General features: G+C 42.3%; 1 pseudogene across 1 annotated transcript; it reads left to right on the top strand.

Annotated features, from left to right (window-relative positions):
• Nucleotides 1–21,786: 21,786 nt before the first annotated feature.
• On the top strand, nt 21,787–23,066 carry LOC307112534 (nuclear factor erythroid 2-related factor 3-like; annotated as a pseudogene). Its single transcript has one exon. The product of its transcript is annotated as a nuclear factor erythroid 2-related factor 3-like (transcript).
• Nucleotides 23,067–23,407: the final 341 nt, after the last annotated feature.

Below are 23,407 nucleotides of genomic sequence, written 5' to 3'. Positions count from 1 at the left end.
TGAGAGGGACCAGGCTTGCAAGGGAGGCCAATTGGAGGTGATCAACCCTGTAGGAGAGGGCAGTTAGGGGTGACCAGGCCGGCAGAGGAGTGAAGATGGGGGCAAACAGGCTGGCAGGGGAGCAGTTAAGCATCAACCAGGCTGGCAGGCAGAAGCGGTTAGGGGCAATCAGGAAGGCAGGCAGGCAAGCAGTTGGGAGCCAGCAGTCCTGGATTGTGAGAGGGATGTCCGACTGCCCGTTTAGGCCCGATACCACCAGGATCGGGCCTAAACGGGCAGTCGGACATCCCTCCAGGAGTCCCAGATTGGAGAGGGTACAGGCTGGGTTGAGGGACAACCCCCCGCCGTGCACGAATTTCGTGCACCGGGCTTCTAGTATATATATATATATATATATATATATATATATATATATATATATATATATAAATAAATAAAAGCGTAATATGCTACTCCATCAGACTGAGGAATGACCAGTTGGCTATGACGTGTACTGACCACCAGGGGGCAGACATTCAATGCAGGAGGCAGGAGTTTAAACTCCTGATCAGGGCCTGCCAGCCAACCTCTTGGTCCCTCCCCCTGACCAGCAGGTTCCGATTGCCTGGTGGGGAATTGGGAACCGGGGACAGGTGGCAGTGGACACAAGCGACGCTGGGTTCCCGATCGCCCCGCTGGTCGCCCCATATGCATGTGTGTGTGTGTGTGTGTGTGTGTGTGTGTGTGTGTGTGTGTGTATCAAGTGAAGTGACCACTCACTTGCTGGGAGAGTAGGAGGATCCCTGGTAAAAAGGCAGACCAATGTCATTTCTGACCCAGTCCTTAAAGGATCCAAGGCTTGTCAATGTTTAGGAGCAACATGAGTAGACTGACCTAAGGAACAAAGGGAAACCCCTCTTTTACCTTACCTTCAATGTTTTTCTGCAGACTAGCTGAAGGGATATGTTTTCCTGAAGAGTAGCTGAAAGGGTGCACACTTTTTTTCTTTGTTTTGTTTTGTTAGTGCTCACCCAAGGATATTTTTCCCCCATTGCTTTTTAGAGAGAGTGGAAGGGAGGGAGGGAGGGAGGGAGGGAGGGAGGGAGGGAGGGAGGAGGGAGGGAGGGAGGGAGGGAGAGAGAGAGAGAGAGAGAGAGAGAGAGAGAGAAACATCTCTGAGAGAAATACATCGATTGGTTGCCTCCCACACATGCCCTTACCAGGGCCCAGGATGGAACCTGCAACCCAGGTACTTGCCCTTGACTGGGAATTAAATCTGCAACTCTTCCATTCTTCCTTGCATTGGGTGGATGCTCTATCCACTTAGCAACAGCCACCAGGGCAGACTGCAAATTATTTTGATTGAGATAAGCATTAGGTATTTTATCAGAGTTAAAAGATTTGTCAGAGACATGTATCTAGGAGACATGACTAAGGAGACTGAGTTTTCGTGGAAGTTTAAACAGAGGTAGAAGATCCTTGCTTGCTTGGTAAGAGAGCAGAGAGGATGTCAGTTGAGGTCAGTGGGAGTTGAGTGTGAAGTCTGGAGCTGCCAGCCCTGATGACATCACAGTTTTCCTGTTGTGGACACTATTTTCCATCATCATGATGTGATAGTCAAAGAGTAGATGTTCTTAATTTCTAACTCTGTCCAACTCTGGGATCTGTGCTCTGAGGTTAAACTGTGCATACCCAAGTGAACGACTTTCTCTGTGGAAGAGCCCCAGATGGGAAGGTGAGGACAGGGGCCCCATTGGGAACTGGGGATGTGAACGGGTTCACACATTGAACAGCTGGTGCTCTACTCTAGAAAATAGATGCCTCTTTTTAATATTGGAGCTGGCACTACGGGATAAACATTAGACACCCCATTGCTGAGAAACGTCCCAAACTGAACTCTTGAGAGTCGGCATCTGCACGTAATTACTTAGGGCACATAATTCTTTTATGGGTGCTCACTTAGTAAAGCATTTACATTTACATTCACAGCTCATTAGCTTGCTTGTGAATTTGATTTGAACATTTTAAGTGGGATTGTTTTTAATCTTTGGAGGCACTATAAACCCATAGTCACGCTCAACTGGCACAGACTGTTAGAAGGGAAACCATATAACTAGTTTGTTTTGCTTCCTAGTAGGAGTTTTATAAGGTAAGACTGAACTGACCATGAATATTCTCAGGGGAATTTTTTTCTTTTTCTTTCTGAGCCTAAGGCTTATGGAGTTATTGTGATCAAAAGTAGAGTTACTTGAAACTCTGATGGAGAAAGAAAAAAATTAAACGTGACTTTTGAATTGTTATAAAAAATCATAAAATAACAGATCTTTCAACCAGATGTTTAATTTTAAAACAGCGAACATTGCAGACTTTCTAGAGACTGTCAGTGGTTTGAAGAACCAATCCAGTCTCTTCCCTGGGGCTCTCGCACTGCTTGGTAATGAGTGCTGTTGGTCATGTACCAGCATTACAACGGGAAGTGCACCATCTAATGAAAAAGAATTTTTTGAAAACATATGCATTTTGCAATTTATTCATGGTGCCAGGTGTTCCTTAGCTGTGCACTTTGGGGCTTAAGTGCCTGCAGTTTCCTTTTTCATGGGAAAACTATAAAACGGGAGATTTGCCATTATGCCATGCTTGATGAAGGCAGTTCCTCCTTGAGTGTCTGCAGGCATGTTTGATTTCAAATTCAAACATAACCTCAAAGAGGCCTTTTCTTGCCTTGATACTTCAGTGTGGGTCTTGGTAGTATGGGCTGTACATGGAACAAGCAAATTGTAGTCCAATTTCCAACATGTAGTAGAAAAGATCAATTATTCCCTGCAACCTTGGAAATAATTTGTTAGATTTGACTAGTGTCTGTTTAGATAATCATATTGTGGGGGAAGTACTGGGACAAATGCTCACCAGAGCTTCTTAGCCAAAAGCAGAACTTTTTAGACAATTTTTGCTAAGGTAACTTATTCATAGGATGGTTATTCAGAAAATGAGAAAATGACATTGGAGAAAGTGGTGTTAACATGAAGATTAATCCGTGTTAGTCTAGACTAAAACATTAGTGGTTAGACACTGAGAGATGTAGTCTCTTTTTCTGCCCTTCATCTTCTCTATCCAGGCCTGTGAAAGGAACAGTCCTCAGGTGCGTTCATACCTTTTGTTGATGTCATGCCCTCCCTCTGGCTCTGCATCTGGTTCCTTTGGCTTCTAGATCATTACATAATCTTCTGACAATTCTAATTTTTTACCCTTTCCACAACCTTGATAGCCCTCCCAACAAGCCATGGAGACTTCCTTCCTATAGGAGCAGTTACTTCCAGGCAACCTCAGGAAGACTGGAGATGTCCCCAAGGCTTTGGAACTTCCCACAACTCAATTCAGAAATCACAGCTGAGACTTGCACCCATTTATGGCAGTTACTTGTTCCCCCCTAGAAAAGCAGTTACTTCAATAAGGGATTGCTATGGTCTGAATGTTTATATACCCCCAAATTCATATATTGAAATCCCAGTCCCCAAAGGTGAAGTTTTTGGAAGGGGCCATTGGGAAGTGACTAGGTCCTGAGGATGGAACCCTCATGAATGAGATTAGTGACTTACAAAGAGGCTCCAGAGAGATCTCTAGCCCCTCTCACCATGTGAGGATGCAGCTAGAAGGTGCTTGCTGTGAATCTGGAAGAGGGCCTTCACCAGAACCTGATCATGCTGGCACCTTGATCTTGTACCTCCCAGACTCCACAACTGAGAAATACTTTCCTGCTGTTTATCAGACACCCAGTGTGTGGTATTTTGCTATAGCAGCCAGAAAAGACTAAGACAGGGATCCTTTTTTCCCCCCTCTAATTATTTATTGTTTAAAGAATTACATATGTATCCTTTTTCTCCCATTGATCTCTCCCCGGCACTCCCATCCCCAGTACATGCCCTCACCCCCCTAGTGTCTGCGTCCGTTGGTTATGCTTATATGCATGCAAACCTCCCTACCCTCTACCTTTCCTGAGGTTTGACGGTCTGTTCGATGTTTCTCTTTCTCTGGATCTATTTTTGTTCATCCATTTATGTTGTTCATTATATTCCACAAATGAGTGAGATCATGTGATATTTATCTTTCTCTAACTGGCGTATTTTGCTTAGCATAATGCTCTTTAGGTCCATTCATGCTGTTGCGAATGGTAAGAGTTCTTTATTTTTTTATAGCAGTGTAGTATTCCATTGTGTACATGTACCACTGTTTTTTAATCCACTCATTTACTGATGGGCACTTAGGCTGTTTCCAAATCTTAGCTATGGTAAATTGTGCTGATATGAACATAGAGGTGCATATATCCTTTCTGATTTCTTGGGATATATTCCTAGAAGTGGGATTACTGGGTCAAATGGGAGTTCCATTTTTCATATTTTGAGGAAACTCTGTACTGTTCTCCACAGTGGCTGCAACAGTCTGCATTCCCACCAGCAGTGCACGAGGGTTCCTTTTTCTCCACATCCTCGCATCCTCGCCAGCACTTGTTGTTTGTTGATTTGTTGATGATAGCCATTCTGACAGGTGTGAGATGGTACCTCATTGTTCTTTTGATTTGCATCTCTTGGATGATTAGTGACTTTAAGCATGCTTTCATATGTCTCTTGGCCTTCTGTATGTCCTCTTTCGAAAAGTATCTATTTAGGTCCTTTGTCCATTTTTTAATTTGGATTATTTATCTTCCTTTTCTTAAGTTTTATGAGTTCCCTATAAATTTTGGAGATTAGACCCTTATTGGATATAACTTTGGCAAATATGTTCTCCCATGCAGTGGGCTTTCTTATTGTTTTGTTGATGGTTTCTTTTGCTATGCAGAAGCTTTTAATTTTGATATAATTCCATTTGTTTATTTTCTCCTTAGTTTCTATTGTCCTAGGAGCTGTATTGATAAAGATATTGCTATGACATATGTCTGATATTTTGTTGCCTGTGGGTTCTTCTTAGATTTTTATGGTTTCCCATCTTATGCTTAAGTCTTTTATCCATTTTGAATTTATTTTTGTGTATGGTATAAGTTGGTGATCTAATTTTATTTTTTTTTACATGTATCTGTCCATAAGACAGGAATTCTTAATGTTAGAGACTTCCCAGGTTCTGAAAAATTCTAAAGTAACAATTCTTATTTTAGTAGACTCTACATTGCAGAAATTAACCATCTACTAAGGAGCATGTGAAAGGAACAAGTGTGTTAGCTGTGGCAATGGTGGGCCTTACACCATGCACTGTACTATTCTGAAAGATGCCATTCCCAATATTCAAATGTGAATGCTCTCTGGAGTTGTGTTATGTGGTGGCCTTAAGAGTCTTGGCAGATGAATTTGTTAAATGTCTTATCTAATAGATTCTAAGCATGTTGAAGACAGGCTTCAAATTCCCCATAAGGCTTAATATAATGCCTTGCATAAAGCATGCATGTATTAAGAATTGGTTGAAGGAATAAATTTGGATATGCTTTGGGCAGAAAAAGTACAATAAACAATATAAACTTTAAAGGCAAAAGAGGAGAGAAAGTTGGCTCTGTTTATTTTTCCCCCAGGTAGCATTTGGAGGCAGAAGGCCTAGATTCAAGCTATGGCTCTAATACTTACTAGCTGTATGCTTTCTTTGAGCCTTGATTTTCTTATCTGTCAAATAACACCTCAGAGGTGGTTGAGACTCAGATGACATAATTGTGTAGCAATTCCCTTATGAAAGTATATTCCCAGCTTAAAATGACCCCCTTGACTGCTAGCCTAAACTCTCCATTCTCAGAAATGGGTTGCTGGCTGTCATGTTTGTATAATGTGCTCAAAACACTCACTTGAAAATAAGGGATTAGATCAGCAGTGAAAGTTTGGCCCAAGCTGGACTACTCAGAACCCCTGCCCTGGGAATTCGGAGATGGGCATGAGAGTCAGTCTCCATTGTCGGAGAGTATAATTTGGGAAACTCAGACATAAGGACAGACACCTTCTCCCAACCATACTAACAACTGAGTAACAGAAAATGTTGGTCTTCTAATAAGGAAGGAACAGATGACTAAAAAGAATCAGAGAGTAAAAGTGATGCATAGTCGCTCTCTGGGTTCCAGAAACACTGCTGCATCTTTGTCCTTGGGGGATTGGAAACGTTTTTCTACCCTTATAATAAACTCCCATTTTATGCCTCAAGCCAACTCAAGTCAGGTTTTGCTTTCTTCAACAAAGCATTAAAGGATTTTGTGATACATTTTCTAATATAATAATTCCTCCCCCCAACCCCCATCGGTTTAAATACAGCCCAAAGCTCCTCTACCTCACAGTAGAAGATCTCTCTATTTTAAAATTAATTAGGAATAAGGGTCCTTTTCTGACAGTTTTGATCAGAAGCCCAGAATTTCCAGCTATGCCAGTGTCTCTTCTTATTCTTTCTCCAGGTAACAAGCATCTCAAACCCAGCCTCAGTCTCCATGGTGATCAAGAGTCCCCTGTAGTATCTGCCCGGTGAGGGCCACACAACATCCATGACCGCAGATTCGTGCGGTGTGTTGCATTAGTGCTGTGGGGAAGCGTCAGGAAAGGAAGCCAGGCTTTTGAAGCTCCTTTTTATGCAATTAATGGCTTTTCGTTGCTGCCTACCTTTTTGCCAGTGCGGCAGAGCAAGATGCAGAAAACCGCTACAGAAAATTAGCTGTAATTTAGGTAATATCTGGAATGCCCTGTCAGTCACTTGATTATGTGATTGAAAGGAACATTTCATTTGGAGATTTGCAATTTTCTGGTGCTATTGGCATTACACAATTACGTTTCCTGTCATTTATCACATTGTGGAATACCGAGACAAATTTGCTTCTCCTTACATTTATCATATTACTGAGAAATATAGAGACAGATTTAGCCAATTGCTTTACACCAAATGATGCCTGTTGTTAGCTGGGGATATTCAGCAGCTTTTCTGTTCAAAAATCTCTCTTGAACATATTCTGCACCACGAGGATTTCTCCCCCAATAATTTTGAAATTGAAATTCCCTCCCACCCCCTTGACTCTACAGCATTGCCTTCCAAAGGGAGGAGCCGAGGCCTAGCTGCCTTTTGCAGCAGGTGCGCAGAGTGAACCGAGAGTGTCAGTGCTGCAAAGGCCTCCCTTTTCCTTGGGAATCTGGAGGCAATGGTGCCAAGATGGGGGCATTTAGTTTAGCTACATGCCGTACGCCTTTAGCGAAGCATAAGGCGAGATGAGAACTTTGGAATGTTCAAGCACTGGCTTGCTGTAGTCATATTTAGAGCTACTTAAAAATGTAGCTTTTAAACAAAGTTAACTAAAGTATTTAAGGCAAGGCCCCAAGGCAGGTAAAGAGCCTTGGGGCCTTGCACAAATGAAGTTTTCTGCAGGCATTTAGGTATCCTCTAGCTCATGGACCAAACTCGATTTTTCTTTTTTCTATGAAGATGGTATGAAAAATAATTCAGTCTCTGCTCCTTGGTTTAATTGAGCCTTTTGAGCAGTTTGTATGTACCCAGTGCCTGCGTCAGAAGCTTGTGTCGATCAAAAATACATATATTCCCACACCCTAGCCTAAGTTTATGGAATCATCCTATCTGGGGCCTGAGACTCCATATTTAGACAAGCACTAGAGGTGATTTGGTTAGGAACACTAAACCAGTCATTTGCAACCCTGACTGCTTGTTAGAATAACCCAGGGAGATCTTGAAACTTCTGATACTCTGGCTGTACTCTAGACTTTGGGAGTAGGACTCAGGTATCATATGGTTGTAAAGTTCTCCAGGTGATTCCAGTGTGCAGTCACACTTGAGAACCACTGCAGTGAACCATGGGAAAGTCACTACACTTGACCTTTGAACAGCATGGGGTTAAGGGCACTGACCCCCTGTGTAGTCAATAATCTACATTTAACTTTTGACTCCCTCAGAATTTAACTACTAATAGCTGATTATTGTTTGAAAGCCTTACTGATAACACAGTTGATTGACAGATTATTTTGACTGTTATATATGTATTATACACAGTTGTCTTATAATTAAGTTAGAGAAAATAAAGTGTTATTGATATATCACAAGGAAGAGAAAATACATTTATAGTACTGTATGTGTTCATTGAAACATTTGCATATGAGTGGATCCATGCAGTTCAAACCCATGTTGTTCAAGAGTCACTGTATTAGGAAGCAAGACAGCTGGATTCCAGTCTTCACAGCAGTAAATCAAGACTGATCTGGGCTCCTATGACTGCCAGGGACCTGATTTGGGGGCCAGAGAGGACCATGACATTTCTGATGCTATTTATGGTCTGAGGACAGCTGGTTCAGTCTCTTGGGGACATACGTCTGGCCAGGACCAAGTTTCTGAGAGTTGGAACAGAAGCCAAGATAAGAGTGTCAGAGGTGGGGTGAGGAAGAATATAGTTCTATGTAATCACCTTTGATATCTGGGATTAGGAAGGTAGATTAATTCCATCTACCTCTGATGGTGGGGATGGCTGTATTCTCAGTAGCCTAACACTGAGGCGGTTTGAGCCTTCCTGCTGCAGGGATTCAGTGTCTCCAGGCTGAGCTGAGCTGGGGGTAAGTCACAATGGATAGCTGTTGCTGTGCACTATGCTACCTGAGAGTCCTTTCACTGTCACCTGGTATACCCTTGAGGCCCAGAGCACTGGCAAAAAGTTCGAAGGCCTGACATTTAGTAGACCTGACATCTGCATAGACATCTGGATGGGTGACATTGGACAAACAGTTTAATCTCTCCTAGCATCACAGTTTCTATCCTTTAATGGAATGGGCCTTGGTTGGGGAGGCAAATGAGTCCCAATAATATTTAAAATTCATATTAAATAAAAAATACGTTTTTAAAGTACCCCATTGGTTTTAGGTACTCTGCTATATTGAAACATGATTTAAATACGAACACTTTGCTCAGTACTATGCATTTCTATGTCTCTTTTTTTCTTGAAATTTCCACTTAGCCACATCCTATCTATGTTTTCACAACTAGGTTTTGGTTGGTGCCAAATCAAGATCTCAGTTCAAGCACATAATTGTTGGTATCCACCTTGGTGACTGGACAGGTCTCAGATCAATTGTTTGCTTTTCTGTTCATTCAGTAAACTTATATCAAACTCCTACTATGTCTCCATTGCTGTGCTAGACACTGGGCATGTGAAGATGAAAGGCACTGCTTGCTATCAAATAGCTCGCAATGATATGTGTGTCGCAGGAGAAGGTGGAGTCTTAAAATTATTCTGTTAGATATTTGTTTGGAACTAACTATTACAGAATAATAGCAAGTTTTATACTTTTCCAATTCTTCTCACATACATAATCTCTAGTATCTTCTTTAATCACTGAACACATCTAGGAGAGAGCATGATTTATACATGGGAGAATCAAGGCTCATGTAAATGAACTGAATCACACTCCAGGTTCTGTTGTAAGTGGCAGACTCAGGACTTACACTCAGAATCCCTAACTCCAGGCCTGATGCACTTGAAACACACCCAGGGCTCAGTCATCAAACACAACCATCACACACACACACACACACACACACACACACACACACACACACCCTTACAGAGAGCTGTTGATATGATTTGAAAGCTTATTGAGTGACTTTTCCTGAGGGTTGAATGAAATTATCAGCAAGACATCCTGCATGTTTTGCCAGCCAGCATTGCGAGGGAGCTCTTCCCAGAGCTGAGGATAACAGATCTGGGTTTCTGTTTCCCAAATGAGATGTGAGCTAGGCGGCAGCTGCAGGGGTCCATCCAGGGCTCGGTCTGGCCATCTGGCCAGGTGTGTGGGAGGCAAGGTCCACAGCGACAGATCATGGAACCATTGCCAGAGGTGAAGTCTGAGCTCCCTCTCTCTGAAGAATATTGCCGGCCAGTGAGGTAAAAGTAATTACTTGTCCCTGCTAATTGAATTCCGAACTTTAAAGCAGAGGTTCTGATTTAGGTTAATGTGACATGGACCAATTTAAAATTTTAACTTAAAGAAAAAATGGCAATGAACCTCAGTGCTTGGAACGAGGCTGGCTAAGTTCCTCAGGGCTGGAGCCAGTGTTCACAACTTCCACGGGTGCTGGCCTCCTGCAAAACTGTCTTTAGCATGCCCTGCTTGCAACCTCGGCTAATGCAACAGGGTTATCCTATATAATAAGAGAAGAATATGCTAATTATCCATTACGCCCTGAGGCGTAATGACTGACTGCATAATGACCAGATCACAGATCAGCAAGAGGGTTGGGTAGCAAGCTACAAGCAGAGGGCAGAGAGCTCCAGGAGAACAGAGCAGCGAGCTACGAGCAGCGGAGAGCTACCAGCGGCAGTGGATGGGTGGCCAGCTGAGGCAAGCAGCAGCAAGCTACTCGCGCACGGATTCGTGCACAGGGTTACTAGTGTTACTATAAGGCACAAAATTATTTTAGTTGGTGTCATTCTGTGGGCTTCCCCCTATCCCAGCTTCTTATGTGTAGCTTTGGCAGTTTTTTTTTTTAATTTTTTATTCAACGCCTTTGGGTAACAATAATAGTAACTAATGTTTATAGGATGAATGTTACAATTACAATTGGTTGCCCAGTGCACGGATTCATGCACATTGAAAGGAAAATAATCAGAAGAAATTTTTTTAATACTATAGGCCCAGTGCATGAAATTCGTGAATCGGAGTGGGGGTGGTCCCTCAGCCTGGCCTGTGCCCTCTCCCAGTCCGGGACCCCTTGCTCCTTACTGCTTGCTGTTCCATAGCACTACTGTGGAGGCGGGAGAGGCTCCTACCACTGCCACTGCACTCACCAGCCATGAGCCCAGCTTGTGGCTGAGCGACACTTCCCCTGTGGGAGCACACTGACCACCAGAGGGCAGCTCCTGCATTGAGCATCTGCCCCCTGGTGGTCAGTGCACATCATAATGACTGGTTGTTCTGGTCCTCCCAACGTAAGGGTCTCTTAGGCATTTATTATATAGATTGCTATTTGCCCTTTCTCTGTAATGGAAGTGTCAGAGCTGCCGCTGGTTACTGAATGTGGGGTGATCAGTGGGGCGATCAGGCCCCCAGTCACACCCACCTTGGCCTGGCACCGCCCGCTCACCTGCTCCACCATACCGCAGTGGTCCTGATCTCTTTGGGGCCCATTGGGGCCGAGAGCAGCTCTACTGCTGCCATGTGCCGGCGCTATGTTGCAGACACCCTCTGTGTTCCGCGCCACCCCCTGGTGGTCAGCATACGTCATAGCGAGCAGTCGAACTCCTGGTCGACCGCCTGCCTGAGGGGACAATTTGCATATTAGGCTTTTATTGTATAGGATAACTGATTTCAATCTTCAGAACTACCCTACTTCATTCAGCAGCTGAGTTAACTGAGCCACAGAGAGGTTAAGTCATTTGTCTAAAGTCACAGAGTTAGGAAAGTGGCAGAGCCAGGGTATAGACCCAGGCAGACTGGCCCTGTTTTGAGCCTCTCAGGCTATTGTCTAAATTGAAGGTAATGTGTGACTTCTCCTGTTAAAGCCATGCAGTGTATCCTGGTGTCTGGGTTCAGTCTGGGCTTCATAGTTGTTTTTAAACCTTAATGATGACAGGTTGGAAAGTGCCAGGTCTGAGTTTGTATATTTCATTCTAGCCTGGAATACAAATGTCCTATGCAGGATGCCATTTAAGACCAAATAACCCAGTCTTTGGGTGGGGATGGAGGGGAAAGGGGGAAGAAATGGTATCAGACTACAGACAGTCCACGACTTACAATGGTTTGACTTGTGATTTTTTTTGACTTTACAATGATGTGAAGGCAATTTACATTAAGTACAACCTGTAGTTTGAATTTTATCTTTTCCTGGGCTAGTGATATGGGATACGTACTCCTATCTCATGATGCTGAGCTGCAGGAGTGAGCCACAGCTCCCAGCCACAACTCCCTTGCAATCACGAGGGTAAGCAGCCACACTCTGTAGTGTACTGTATTACCAGCATGTTTGGATATTGTTTTCTGAGTACATTTCAAGTAGGCTAGGCTAAGTAAGCTACAATGTTTGGTAGTTTAGGTGTATTAGATGCATTTTGACTTATGATATTTTCAACTTACAATGGGCTTATCCGGATGTAACCCCACTGTGAGTCAAGGAGAATCTGTATTGTGTGATTGTCACAGGGGCCATTGCTCTTCTCTTCATATCTGTCGGAGCAGGCAGACCTTGATCTAAAAGAACGGGAATTCTCACTGTTAGGCATCCCAAGGAGAAGTTAACATTGGGTCTTTAGGCAAGGTTGAGAAAAGTCTCCTCCAGAAGCATTTCTGAGGTAGGTGAGTGAGCTTCTGTTAGGAAAGTCTAATTCAGGATGGGTCTGTGTGGTAATAGTAACATGCTCCCTGTGGGTACCTGTGCTGTTTGGGGTAGGACCTGGGCCACAGCTGGAGTGAAATAAGCAGGAGACATGATTGTCTTCATCCTTGAGGCCAAAGTGATGGCAGCAGTAGTCACTGGCAGATGGATGGAGGGACGCAGCCAGGGCATCCTGGTGGGAGCCAGTGTCCGGAGCAACCAGCACCCCAAGCGGCCTGGGCCATGGTGCAGACTTCGCTTGCTGACTTTCTGCTCCACCGGAAGTGGCAAGGACCATCAGGACTGGGTCTGGAACACTAGTAAACACCCCTAGCAATTCCCGAAGCTGTTAGGAGTAGAAGGTCCACGGGAAAATTGGACTTCCTGCTAATTTACAGACTGAAGTCCCAGAATATTCTCTATTGATGTAAAAGTGACATTGTCTATCTCCCAAACTAGCCATAACTGAACACGTAGGCTACACAAGACGTTCTTTCACTGGAGTAGTTTGGGCTTTGTTTGATCAGTCACTAAGTTGGAATTCACTAACAATTGTTGGAATTTGTTATGACTCAGTTTGCTGAAACCTGTTGTCAGAGATTTAAAGGTCTTAGAGTTAAGAAGACTCTTGCAACAACAAAAAATTTTTTTATATAGATGTATAATCTTTGATGGAATTCTTTTTTTGGTAGTCTCTTACCTTTTGATAACATTTTAAAAATTATTATTTAAAGTAACAAATATTGGTTGTAAAGTTCTGAGTGAATGAATGTTCCTTGTTGCTAGTAGGCAGAAGCCTTTGAAAAAGTGAATAATTAATTTCTTGGAGCTTCAATTTCCTACCTATAAAATGTTGGTAGTAATATCCTCCTCATGAATTATGGGGAGTGTTCAATCTTCATCTGATCTTAAATCAAAAAGAGTCTTCATCCACAGGTAGAGTCTTCATCCACCATTAGAACAATATTGCAACAACATTTGCATTCTAGACAGAAGGCTTTGTAATATGGTCTCATTTGCAACATTTCCGTCCTCTTAAGTACTGTCTCTTTACCCTGACAATCTAAACTAGCTCAGTTAGACACAAAGATGTCTCTGAAGGCCACGGGACTATTAATGCTCAGGCTTAATTAAATGACAAGTCCAATTTTGACAAAACTGATTTACTTGCTGTGGGAAAAGTGCCAAACCTGGAATGAGTTTAATTGAATTCAAGTGTTAATCTGTTTATTCATCACCTATCAAACGATTCTGTGTGTGTGTTTAAGGATAAGTATGAATACATTAAAAACCATACAAGTATAGAATAGCAGTACTTTAATAGGTCAGTTTAGAGCATAATTTTCATACTGCTGCTGAGGATTTTATCCCACATTTCCTACCTCAAACTGTGGGTGGCAGCAGAGACCTGGGAAATACCTTCTGTGCAATTCAAATTACATTCAAGGTGTAGTCATAGCAAGGAAATGATTGCACTAAGTTATAAGTAAGTTGGGTCTTTATTTTTGAACTAATAATGGAATTACTTTGTCATTTCTCGTTTCATTCTTGTAGCCAAAAGGAGTAAAAGAGGGCTGTGGTCTGGCTTGCTCTCTGACATGCCTTTTTTTCATTATTTTAAGCCAATAATCTTCCCTTTCCTTGGTGGCCACAGGCCCCCTCCATGGAGTCCCTTTCTTTTGATGGTGCCTTATTGATTGTATTTGATCAGGTGGCTTCCTTTGGAGCCCCAAAGCATGTCCTAATGCTCATGCTGGACTAGGATACTGAACATTACCTAGCACTTGAGTTCTTTGTGTACAGGTCAGTCCCCCTTGATGTGAGCAGGGACCAAGTTCTCCAGAGCTCACAGGATCAGAGAACTGCGTGACTTTGTTCCCGAGAGGGACAGGAGCACTGACCTTTCCAGTTGGATTCCAGTTTCAAGATTGAAATGAAAGAGGCAAACTGGTCAAGAAAGCCCACTTTCCATCCAGGAAATATGAATGGTGGTGGGATGAGAGAGAAGAGGGGCAAAAGGAAGAAGCAAGGGCTGAAAAAAGAAGAACAAAAGAGAGGAAAGGTTGTATACCACTGTGTGTATGCTGTGATAGCGTTTATGTGAAATTGATTTTCTGTGTGTGACACATACATCAAGGAATTAGAAAAAAATAAAAAATACAGTATATAATCTATGGTTGTTAATGATCTTTTTGGGTGAAAAAAGCAGATTGCATATTAAGGGTATGAGTCTATTTAGAGAAAAACGAATGACTAAAGCCTTTTATATATAGAAGTTTGCTTGGATTCATGTAGATGAATGAGGGTAAAGGTCTGAAAAGACACACACCAGCCTTAATACTATGCTTTTTGGGACAAGGGGTGAGAGATGGAGTGGAGGTGGTCACAGTGATGCTGGGGAGATGATTAGCTCTTTATCAAACTCTGTATAGTTTCGCCTTGTAAACACGTGAACACGTATGGACTGATTTTGTCATTTGAAAACCTCACACAGGAAAAATACAAAAAACAATCCATGAGCCATAATGCAATGCGTACTTCCCCTTCCTAGACTACGAGGTTTAAAAAAGACTGCTTGAAAACAGGCTGACAATAACTCTCAGATGGAGAGAGATTCTTCCTGAAACCAAATGAGTCATCTTGGGCTGATTCAAAGATCCTCAACTTCCTTGCTATTTTTTATGCTTAAGTTTTCCACGCTATCAGGTTGGGTTATACATAGTTTTCTGTCCTTAATGACTACACATAATCAAAAGGTACTTATTGATCATTTTGTTGTTTATTTCTTCAGATGTAATTCTTTTGGTCCTATGATTATCTTATGTTTCCATGGAAGTATAAAAGGCATTTCTAGGTCTGGGGCAGTCATGGGAAAGACAAATAAGACCTTATGGGTAACCTAATGAACACTCAAATAATTTGATTTGGAGCTCTCACCAGCCAAGCTCTTACCCTCCTTCCCTTTCTCCCTCCCTCTCACCCTTCCTCCTGTTCTCCCTCCTTTTCTCAATTATTTATTAACCACTTATTATGAGCCAGATACTGTGCTGGATCTCAGATGTATAAGATTCTATTGGAGCTCCCCTGGCCATGCCTAGGGGAGAGGCTGGGATACTCAGCTCTCTCCTTTGTGGCCTCATTAATGTTGCCCCTGCAGCCAAGACACTGAGCGTCATCCCCCTTCTTATCCTTGTCTAGCTGCTGCTTCTTCCACTTCTGCAACGGAGGTCCTGTTGCTGAGGCCCGCTCACTGCTCTGATTGCTCTTACTAGTTGTTTCAGAGTCTTCCCTCACCAGAGTGTGTGCCATGGAGCTGGGCCCTCCCAGCACCGCTGCCTCTTTGCCTCGTCCTGCCCAATGTGCACCTCACCCTTTAGGAGAGCAGGGTGTCTCCTCCTTCCATGCTGGAGAGTCTCTGCCTAGGTTCACAGGCCACTCTGATCCAGTCACCCCTGTCATCCTCCATACAAAGCCATTATCTTTTCACTCTCAGGCTCTCGTTGTGTGTGTGTATTTATGTCCATGCTAGTTTTTGCTCTGGAATATCATTGGTGTGTTTTCTCATCAGACCAGCTGACACAGGCCCCTTTGTTTTTTTGTTTGTTTTTAATCAACTGAACTTTCATTCATTTCTCTGTGTCCCAGGCCAGGAGGTGAGGCTTGAAGATGAGTGAAATTTGATATTAGAGGACATCGTTTTGCTTTTGTGATCCACCGAGTTCTCCTAAGCTGACATCATTTAATTTTCCATTTATCAGAGAATCATTGTCTGTATGCTTCCAATTTTCTCTGCTAGTGGAGTTAAGAGAATAGGGAAAAGCAGTTGGAGCTAAAATGGTCAGAAAAGGCTACAGGGCAGAGATGAGGCTTCAGGATGGAAGGCTTTGAATTTTAGGCTACTTTAAACAACAAATATAATAATGATCAGTGACCATTATCTAAAAATCCAGAGTAATTGTTCCCTCTGGAAACTCACTCTGACTAGTTCCCCAGAACTCAAATGCTATCTTCGAGGAGGCTGCTGGCCTGGTTTTGCCTGAGAGGCTGCTTTGTGTTCTGTGTTAGGCTCTACTGTGTGGGGCAGGGTTGGTGACTCTGGAAGGGTACCGGGTAGGTAGGTGGAGAGCTTACGCTGACATTCAAATTTAGGCTACATGTCTCTGCATCCTTCCTTGTCCTCCTTCCTGTATGTTAGCTCAAGTTTGTAAATTTATTCTGAGTCTAGAAAAAGTAGAAACACTGCATATTTTCCAGTCAGAAGCGATGTGAACGATGCCTTCTATGAAATTTCAGAGACAGCATTTCTAACAGGGTGGTAAAAGAGAAGGGTGTTGGCATGGCGGTGGGAAGGGAGAAGGAAATAAAAGAGGCTAGGGAGGGGGAAGCCAGAATACAAACTCTTCGGGGAGAAAGTGTATATTATTTTCCTCTTTCTAGGTCTGTCATGATCATGGTCTCAGAGAGAACATCTTTCTTGGGTAATGTTCTTTAATGCACTTCTTGTAGTTCTTAGAAGAAATATTATAGCCTCATCGACATTTATTCCCAAGTGAGGACTGCAGATTTAGGTCTGCATCTCAGGCTCAAGCTTGGTATGCATTCATTGAGCACAGAGGTGGATGGATTATCTGCATAATCATTATTTATTATTATTGTTATTATTTTATCTGCATTATTTACATTGTGATTTCTCTCTCTCTGCTAAGTTCATATAATTGAAATTGCACAAGTAAATCTGTATTTGATGCATTTTCCACTTAAACAATTAAAATGTGGTCATTGTTTCAATTTTGGGGCTATCATTTACTTGCTTGAGAATTTGTGGAAAGCTGTATGAGTTTTCTTGAGAAAAATGTACCTATCAGTTTACATAAATCTTATAATAATTTCAGACACTCATAGCTCATTTATAGACTTTCAGGTTGAGATGAAAGTAGCATCGTGTCAAAAGAAGGAAAGCTTCCTTCCGTTGGGCTTAGAGAGAGTAGAGGCAACAGATAGAGTGCATCAGCAATGGCAGATGCTAACACAGTGGGGAAATAGGGGTAAAGTACATTGGCAGCTCTGAAGACCAAGAGAAAACATGGTCCAGGGACCACAAATGCTGAGGAACCTGAACCCAGGAAGTCTGGACAGACATGATCTAACAGTGACCCCGTTTCTGCAACCAAAAGCAAAACAAAACAAAAGACTGCTGTAGCCTGATTGTTGTCCACCAGGTTTCTTTTTCACAACCACAAGTGTATTTCTCTGATAAGTGGGGAAAGAAAGACCATGGAGGAATTTCTCCAATATTTGGGCCAGAGTAAAATGAGAAGGAATGAGTTGTTTAAGCCCCAGTAAAACAGCCTGAGCAGAACACCTCTTGGATTGCAACTGTTTCCCCACATGTGGTATTGCCTAGGGTTCAGGTTTCATTCCATTAATCATTAAGAGAATCAGCTATTTCTTATCTCTCACTTTTTTTGTTTATAAGTTTAAGAATGTGTTTTCCATTTAATTTTATTGTAAGAGTTATTAATATTCCTAAAGTAGGAATAGAACATTCCAAAAGGAAATTGCCAACCACATGTCAAAGAAGAGAGAAATGGAAATATTTCAGGGTCCATGTGAACATTTTTTAAAAAAATATATTTTTATTGATTTCAGAGAGGAAGGAAGAGGGAGAGAGAGATAAAAACATCCACGATGAGAGAGAATCATGGATCGGCTGCCTCCTGCAAGTCCCCCACTGGGGATCAAAGCCCACAACCCAGGCATGTGCCCTTGACCGGAATTGAACCCTGGACCAAAGTTCACAGGCCGACACTCTATCCACTGAGCCAAATATTTTTTTAAGAGAGAGTACCCAGTGGTAATATCCCTAAAAACACCCACCTATTTGAGCCTCATTCCCTTTAGCATTAATTCATATAGTCAACTTCCCCTATTTTAGATAATAGTCTTCAGGCCATATCTGGGTTGCAAATGAGTAGCTGACACAGATCGTATGGCTCACTATTTACTAAAGACTAAAATACTTGCTCTCTGGCCCCGTACTCCAACCCCTGTTCTCAATCACCAAGCTTTCTAATATTTTGACTTTTTTTTTATACAAGGATAAAATGTACTGATTAGGCCAATGCAAATGTCCAATCTGCTTGATAGTTATATTTCTTCCAATCATAAAACTATAAGTTGCTATTCTGATGGTGTACGGTAGTTTCTCGGGAGCTTTGTTAGCTTGAGTAAGTAACCTTGAGTCGATTATCTCCGGGACACTAACAACTACTAGCAAGTTTCCGAGTGTGAAGTTGAGGGTAAGACCAAGGCCTGAGATGTATTCATCAATCCCTGTCTCTCCCTGGTGATTCATGAGAGGGGTTGCCACCTGGCTTTCTCTGGATGACTGCTCTCTAGGAGTTACTCACCTTGCCTTTCTCCTATAAAGCTCTAAAGCTATATTTTCAACTTTTCAGATCCTTGCTTTGTCAGTTTAGAACAAGCTGAACAGTCTAAATTGATATAATTGGCCCCTCTTTTTTTTGTAATCTCTCTCCTTCCTTTTAAAAATATTTAAATGTAGCCAGTGTCTTCTGTAGTCATCCAAATCAGTGCTTGATTAGAAAAATACAATTGATGGGGGATTTTCCAACGAGGGCTTGCAATTACTCTTTGACTCATTCAGCCCTGAATTTCTCCAAAACTATCTCCATTGACTTAGTGTAGAGTTGAGGACATATGTTCTTTTGATCACAATTAACTGAAGTGACTACGGGAATATTTACATGGAGCTTTTGAAATATTTATATACCAATATTAATGGCACCTAGAAGTTTACTTATTGCATTTTAAAATTTGAGCAATGTATTTTTCATGGCTGTCAGAAATTCGTAATGCATGAACCTCTGCTGTTGCACTCTTGCTAGTGTGTGTGTGTGTGTGTGTGTGTGTGTGTTTAGTCAATGTCATGAGATCATCCATGTGAACTGCTGTCATCCATTGTGTGAATAAATACTTTCCAATTACATGGCCTTCTGTGAGTGGTATGGCTTTTTCTGAAGAGCTCAGAATAGTTCACAGGCATGACTCAATCAGTTGCTGCAAAATTCTGGGGAATGTGTAGAGGCAGATGCTGTCACCTGGATTTTACCACTTGGGGGATAGAGACTTAGGTCATTTGAATGGGAAACACCATGTGCATGATCTTACAGCTCAGTGGGGCAGAGAATGAAAGGCTGATCCCAGCCCTAGATCAATCCATCAATCAGTAGGTATTGAGTGCACATTCTGGCTCAGCATGGGACTAGCTGCTTGCCAAACCATTGTATGTCTTGCTTATGTGATTTGGGGATTCTGCATCTTGAATAAAAAATATTGTAATTTGTGTGCAAATCAGTTGTAAATTGGGAAGGAAAAAGCAGGAAGTAATTATGAGATGAATAAGGAACATGGCAGGGAATAGAGTCAACTTTTGAAGGCAAGTATCCTCCTAATGTGACGATATTGCAGATTTCTTACTCTATTCCCAGGACCGTTTTCAGGGCAATGAATTAAAAAACAACAGAATTACAGTTATACAATAAGTGATGGTGGCAAGCAAAATCCTGGGTACTTATTATCTCTCATCCAATGAATTCTCTGGGTGACCCTCACTGTCAATACCCAAACTGTGACCACTGCTCATCACAGTAGTGATTGAAAGGCTTTTTTTTTTTTTTGGTGCATTTTAAATGCAGTTAGAAATGGAACAACTTGAAATCTATGCTATGTCCAATCTGATTGATAGTTATATTTCTTCTAATCATAAGACTATAAGTTGCCACTCTGGTGGTGTACAATAGTTTCTCGGGAGCTTTATTAGCTTGAGTAGGTAACCTTGAGTCCATTGTCTCTGGGACACTAACAACTCATATGCCCATCTATTTTTATAAGTGGGAAACTGAGGACCAGAGACATGAAGTGTCTTGACTCAGGCACACAGCTTGAGGCAGAGCTGTGAGTAGAAATCCATGGACCCTGACTCTATCCAGTCTAGTTCTCCTTCAACTTCTTTTGAACTGTTACCCTTAGGAGAGGAAGCAGAGCAGTCAATAGTCTCCACCACCTGTTTTTAATTGGTTAATTAGCAAGCTTTGGAAAATCATCTTCTTAAAAGAAATAATGGATTTCTTTCACTCACATGGATGTTTTGAATTTTCTTAAAGACTTTGTTTTGGTGCTTTGAGTTTGAGAGTGAGCCAGAATTCCCTACAGCCAAACTCTCAAAAAAACAAAACAAAAACACACAGAATTACCAACAGCCATTAACTGAAACCTGGGTTGCTGCATTAGCAGGTGACACCAACTGCTTAATGAGGTGCCCCTGTACAGTGATCAATAGAGTTCGGGCGTGGGGTGCCATATCTCCTTCGAAACTTACCCACTTTCTAGACAAATGCAGAGGGCACAGTGGGCAGTCAAAGAGGCAGTGTGAATTAGTGTCAAGGAACATCTTTTATTCATGGGAGTCATACATCAGAGGGAAGTGAGCATGGCTTAGTTTTGTCACAGGAATAAAATAAGAAGCACTGGAAAGTTGGCACTTTGTCAAAATGCCATTTTTGAGTTGTGCAGTTCGTACTTTACACTTTGTGTGAAAATATCTGCCTCATGAATTTGTGAACTTCAGAGTGTACAGAGTGACACGCCTCGAAATGAGAGACATGGTTAGGCAATTTAGCATTTATTTTTTCATAGGTGAAAAGACTGGAGGGTGAATTTTACGTTTCCTAAACAGCAGGGGTAACTGGAGGGAGGATGGCTATTTGGGGGCTGGGGATCTCCCAGCATTTAGTGAGGGACTTGTACCAGTGAGCTGTGGTGGAAGTCTTCCCGCTGGCAGGCTAGAAGTTCCAGAACCATCCTCACCCCTGTCAGGTGGTGGCCTGGGTATTGGTAGAGACACTGCAGTATGTTTCTAGGAGACTATACAAGCGCACACACTCAGCCATGGCAGAGGGGCTCAGAGACACATGGGCTCACTCCTGATTCTACCATTCACGGTTCCACACCCATGTTTTCCTCCTTGCAATGCTAGTAATAATGCCGTTCTTGCATGGCTGCTCTGAGGAGGAAATGACATTCTAATCCACGTCAACGTACCTGGCACAAAGGAGTGCTCTTCTGTGCTAAGTTCTCTCCTGTATGGAGTTGCCTGTATTATTTAACTGGGGAAAGTGAGTCAGAGCCAACAGCATATCCCCATTTGTACAGAGGAACTGACAAAAGTGAGGAAAGAAAATTCTGTATTAGGTACTAGAACTACTGTTGAAATTGGGTTGTGTGTATTAAAGTACTTTCCCCCCCTTCCTTGAAAAAAAATATTTTTATTGGTTTCAGAGAGGAGATAGAAACATCTATGATGAGATAGAATCATTGATTGGCTGTCTCCTGCATACCCCACACTGGGGATTGAGCCCACAACCCAGGCATGTGACCTGACTGGGAATCCAACTCTGACCTCCTGGTTCTAGGTTGATGCTCAACCACGGAGCCACGCTGGTTAGGCTTCCCTTCCTTTTCCAGGGCATCTCACTGAGAGATACTCCTCCTCTTCCAGGAAGTATCAGTGATGGCATGAATTCTTCAGCATACTATAATGTGAATTTTAGCCAGGCTGTAAGTCACAATGTGAATCTCCACGAGGCCACGTTACAATGCATTTAGAAGAGGTTCAGTAGCAAGGACTCCACAGCCACGAGAACCATTTCTGCAGTTAAATTCTCATATCACCAGTCCTGAATCCACCCATCCTGGAACTAATATGACAGGATTTGTTCCACTTATTGACCATCAGATAAGGAATCTAACAAGCCAAGACCTTCTATATGACCTTGATATAAACATATTTTATGAGATAACATTAATGTCTTGGGCTACAAAATAAGCTTTTGATCCAATGGATCATTTTTGAAGAACCAGATTCAGATTCTGGGCTTTTCTTAAAGTCAAGCCATAATAGCCCCTCTGTCACCAAGTCTAATTCCTCTATGTGTGAAGGTGCTATAGGTTCTAGTAGTGACCTTGAATATCTCCTACCATGCCTTAGAAGGGGCTGTAGGAGGTTACTACCCAGACCCTAGTAAGCTTTGTCACATGGATCTCAGGGGTGATTCTGGTTTCCACAGGGACCTTGCATTTCAACATATTCCACAACCACACTTACCATTTACAGCCAAGTGTATCAGAATCCACTTCTGAATCTTTTTCATGGCCTGGGAAGTCACAGAAAATAAGGAGTAGGTACCCGAATGACACAGACAGAGACTTAAGTTATGATGGATGCCATGCTAAAGCTCCGCACATCCCTTTTTCCGTAGATGAAATTGTCCGCATGCGTGTTGATCCTTTCAACAGCATGCTAAGCAGGTACTACCTGACAGATCTACAAGTGTCACTCGTCCATGATATTAGACAAAGAGAGACAAGTTGCTGCTCAGAACTGTCATAAGAGCAAACGGGACATAATTTTGAATCCAGAAGATGATGTATGTAATTTGCAAGCAAAGAAGGAAACTCTCAAGAGCGAGCAAGCCCAGTGTAACAGTCCTATTAACATAATGAAACAGAAACGGTGTGACCTTTATCATGGTATTTTTAGTAGGTTAAATGATGAAGGTAGGCCAGTCAATCCAAACCAATATGCTCTTCAATGCAGCCATGACAGGAGTGTTTTGATTGTACCCAAGGAGCTGGTGACTGCAGGGCACAAAAAGGAAACCCAAAAGGGAAAGAGAAAAAGTGAGAGAAGAAATTGAAAATGGGTTGATTCCATTAATATGTATAAAGTAGTAATGTTCAGATGATATATGGACCACAAACCATTGAAATGGCTTCAAGGTTTAGCTCAGGTGTTACATAAGTATCTTTTAAGTACTACTACCTGAGTTACTCAGTTAAGGCTGCTATGAAGCTTATATGGATAAGTGTAGGACTTCAAGATCAGACCTGTGGGGAAGCTGGGGAAAGCCACGATTTTCCAAGTCCTCCTGAATTATGTGCATAGTTCATACATATGTACAAAGAGTACATGACATGAAAACTTGATATGACTATCCAGTCACTTTGGTAAGTAAGATGGTTACTTCAAAGATAGTAA

The sequence above is a fragment of the Cnephaeus nilssonii genome, assembly GCF_951640355.1.
Source record: "Cnephaeus nilssonii genome assembly, chromosome: 16".
Taxonomy (NCBI): Eukaryota; Metazoa; Chordata; class Mammalia; order Chiroptera; family Vespertilionidae; genus Cnephaeus; species Cnephaeus nilssonii.
Note: the sequence above shows the minus strand (reverse complement) of the source record. Positions and strands in the feature narration are given on the sequence as shown.